This window comes from Gigantopelta aegis, unplaced genomic scaffold (assembly GCF_016097555.1).
Source record: "Gigantopelta aegis isolate Gae_Host unplaced genomic scaffold, Gae_host_genome ctg2872_pilon_pilon:::debris, whole genome shotgun sequence".
NCBI classification, from domain to species: domain Eukaryota; kingdom Metazoa; phylum Mollusca; class Gastropoda; order Neomphalida; family Peltospiridae; genus Gigantopelta; species Gigantopelta aegis.
In genome coordinates, this window is record NW_024533073.1 from 97,273 (window position 1) to 101,904 (window position 4,632).

Genomic DNA, 4,632 nt, shown 5'->3' on the forward strand with positions numbered 1-4,632 from the left:
AATCCAGTATATCAGGCGTATAACTTAGTGTATAATTCTGCAAAATGTCGTCACGTTCATTGATCATCTCCAATGACCAATCGACAATGGTATAGCTCCACTAACAATAAAGTCTCCAGTTTTTGTAGTAATACATGCAAAGTGGAGAGGAATTTTGTCTCATATACTACTGTGAGTACAACAGAGAGATGAAGCAGAGAGCAAACAACAAGATACAGTAGCATCATAGGCGTATTTAGACCCAGGCCAGCACGGGAAGTAAACTTGCTCAGACCAAAATTAATTACATTTTTTCAAAAAATAATTTCATTGCTTTAACCAAAATGATATTCATAAATCTGTTTATTTACACGATGATTAACCACTAGCACATACCCAGTCCAAATGTATATGATTCTCAGTTAGCAATTAGCACCTGCAACTGTATTGTAGAGTTTTGCCTTATAGTTCTTTTGAGTGAGTTTTGAACATTTGTGAACTGTGATCTGAGTCAGACTGAGTGCCAATATGAAAAGAACTCTTAAAGACTTTTGGGCTTCTAGTAATAGCAGCAGTAGTGGTTAGGTCCATGAAAAAAGCATACAATGTTCCAGAGAGTGAGGAAGATGGACAGACAGTGGAAATGACAGCAATGAACAGAGAAATTAAGGGATTAAATATCAAGATGGTTAACTGTGAATCTAATAAACAAAGTATTTTGAAATTATTCTTTCTACTTTTTGTACTGTACAGATACAGATGATGATGGTGTTGATCTAGAGAGTCTGCAGGGTTTAGTGATATACCCACAATACCAGAAGTTAATGTACATGTACATGGTTGAGTAAGGTTTAAATGTTAATAACTATTAATAACTACTAATTAATAATGATGAATAATTAATAAACCCTAGTACTATTAGAGACTAGATACGCTATGGGTGTTAACTGCTGCATTGTCACTGACTACTGACTATGTCATAATTCGTATTCTGGAATTTCATCAAGAGGGCGTGGCTTGCACACCGTGGGCATTATGAAGATATCTTTCCTTATTCTTTTTCTTCCTTCTTTGTGTCTCTGTCAAGATGTTGTGATTGTAATGGCTTTGTTACAAGCGAGTATCCCTTAGACTTCTCAAAAAGTGTTGTCAGTTCTTTATTAATCAATAGACTGATCACATGACTGTCACATGATTTATACACTTTAGATTCATCTGTATACCAAATTGGGTACACTCAGAGAAAAAAGTGATTGTGCTCCCACTAATGGATTCTTTTTAATAGCCGTCTATGACTTGGTAATTATTGTCAATTATATTTCATAATATCATGTCTTTATATAGGGAGAATATACTATCAAGATAGTTCCTCCCACTGGGTGGAGTTTCGGTAAGTACTGCTCTTCTAAACGTTAATAATTATTAATTTTATGTTATATTTAAAGAACCCCTGAGGTTGTTGTATCAGTGAATGGTAAGACTGATCAATGTAGTCGAGGTAAAGATATTATGTTCCATTTTACTGGGTTCTCCATTACTGGACAGGTCAATTAAAACACAATGACTGCATTTATTATAATAGTATATTCACACAAAAGTAATGTTTAAAGTTGTATCCATGTTGTTCTAGAAACTTCTCTTGACTTGACTAAACATAGCATGATGTTGTCATCATTATTTCACTAGTTAATATAGATTGTATATAATAATATGTGACCTGATTTGCAAAAGGGACCACTTCTGATCAAATCATTTGTGCTGATTTGTGAAAAATCAACTGTTCAAACATACAGTTGTTATATGTGCATAATTATTCTATATGTATGCAAAACTGTTTTTAGTATTTTTTTTAACATTGTTTTTTATCACAAATCAGGTCTCAATGTTTTGACAGAAGTGGTTCCTTTTTGCAAATCAGGTCACATAATTATATTATGATCATACTTATAGGTGACTAATTTAGACAAGATCAAAGGTCCCTCAGGGGTCAAAGTAGAATTAATAACCAATGATATCATTGTAAAAGTGACAGAGACTACAGCAGATGGCAGGTTAGTATGGTTGCTATGGTGACATAGGTATAAGAGGATCAGTTGTCTGTTATAACTCATTTTATTGTAATAAAATATATCATTATTTTTATCATTTCTTTGTACTATATGATATACGTATTATGTATAGATTTAAGATGTCAGCTGTGTTACCTGGTAGAGTATATGATAAAGGCAAGTCACTCTAAATGGACAATGCAAAAAGTATGTATATGTAGTTTGGTCTGTTTTTCTATTTATCCATCCATCTGCCTAATCTGTCTATCCATAAATCCTTCCATTCATCCATTTATTTGTCTCCTTAGACTTCAGTCAGTATAGAAGTTACTAGTGATAATGTCACAGTACCAGCTGGATCTTTAGTTATCGAAGGCTATGACGTCAAAGTAACTATGATGTGTGATTATATTATAATGATTTATTTTAACATAGGGTTATATACAGAGCAATGGAGAGCCAGTAGCTGGAGTCCAGTTCCTACTCTATCTCCAGAATGAATCTGAGTCTGTTAAGGTATCAAATTTTCATTCCACAATTTCATTTATATATTAAGTAGTTAAACTGTACTGCAGCTGGTGTTAGTTCATCATCATCAAATGCTACACCTCCTTGTGTAGCAATATCAGAAAATGATGGTTCCTTCTCTTCTCTTCATTACCTCCTGGAAAGTATCGGCTAGTAAGGAAGGAGTTGTGATCTATATGTCTGTTTTGACTTGCTATGTATCCATTTAGGTACCACGTTATGAAAATGCTAAGAGTGAGTTCCAAGTCACACCAACTGAAGTTCATTTCTCTGTATTTAATGATTCTGTCATCATTAAGGTACTTTATGCATCCATTTGTTAACTTATGTATCCATTTTTATGTATTAATTCATCAGCAATTTTTGAAGTCCATGGATTCACTGTTTTGGAAGTGTTTTAAAATATTCAAAGGTTTAAAAATTATCATAGAAACTAATACTCTTAATTTTTGCAATAAAAGGGTGAAGGCATTGAAGGTGCTCGTGTGGATTTTGGCGGGAAATTACAGACAGTAACAGACAAAAATGGCCATTACCAGCTGGTCAATGTTAGCACTGGTACATACACTGTTAAGGTAGAGAGAGAGCTTACCTTACTTGTTATAATAATTACATGTAACAGGTTGAAACCAGTCATATCCAGTTTGATCCTGTTACTATTGATGTCAGTCCTACTTCACCTCAAATACCTGATCTTGTACCATCCAAGTAAGTCATTGACTCACTGTTATCTTCTAGTGTAAAGAATTACTAAAGATCTGAGTGACATTTAGTCAACAATCTAATTATTAAAATTAAAACGCTAATATAGGGGTTTGTATAACTAATTCAGATAAGGTTGCAGGATAATTTGATTGATATAAGGTTCATAATTAAAAGTAGTGTTTAATGATTTAAATGAATGGACTGACAGGGAGTAAGAATAATCCTTTTAATTTCTAGGTATTCTGTATGTGGTCATGTGATGTTCACAGTTCAGTCCACAGCCTTCATTTGAAGTAAGACATTTATATCATGTGACTAGCTGGTAGTCTAGTATTAATGATTTATAGACTGAGTCCCGTACTGTTGAGGTGGTATCAGACTCAGTCCCAGAGAAGGTTTTAAAGACGACAAGCTTAATTCCAAAGGAATGTTTTGTTTCATGCTGTCACATAGGGACAATATTCCATCAGAGTAATCCCCTCCCATTTTAGTTATAATTACCACTAAATATGATAGTTGGTTATTTCTTCAGAGGAGAAGGATAGAGGTTTGTTGATGTTACAAAAGCCCTACCAGTTACGTGGAAACAAACATAATCACAAATTTAGTTTTCAACCAGTTCTCTCATCAATATCTGATCTTTATCATGTTTAAGTGAGTACATGTGGAAATTACTGGGTAACATTAATGGAATATATTAGTAATATCAGGACCCTATAACTTAATAAAAGAGTAAGGACTGTCCAATTACATATTACGCATTAAGCAAGTATACCTTTTTGAATGACCAGTTATAGTATGTAATTTGCAAGGTTATGGGGTCATGGTAATAGATAGTGTTGTTTTAGTTACTCTAACTAAAACTAAAATTACTGAAATTACTGGTAACATTAAGGAATATATTAGTAATATCAGGACCCTATAACTTCATAAAAGAGTAAGGACTGTCCAATTACATATTGCAGCATTAAGCAAGTATACCTTTTGTGAATAACCATATAAGGAAATATGTAAATAAAAGTAGGAAATAATAGGGAATATGTAATTTGCAAGATTAAGGGGTCATGATAATAGAGTACCATACTTTAATGGGAAAATAATACTAGACCCTTAAATGTAAAGATTGTGGAACCTATATGTATTAATTTCACATTAAAGTATTACATTTTTTTTACCAGTTGATTAGCCACCAGAATTATGTAATTAAATGTTTCATATAATGATATATACATAACCTTATTACTAATTTGTAGTGCCTATTAAATGTCTCTCTCTATTTAGCTCGTGTGAGCTGTTAATATATTACTACAGAGATTAGATTTACCACACAACAGACCCATTAAGGTAATTTTTAATGTTCCCTTCATTTGTA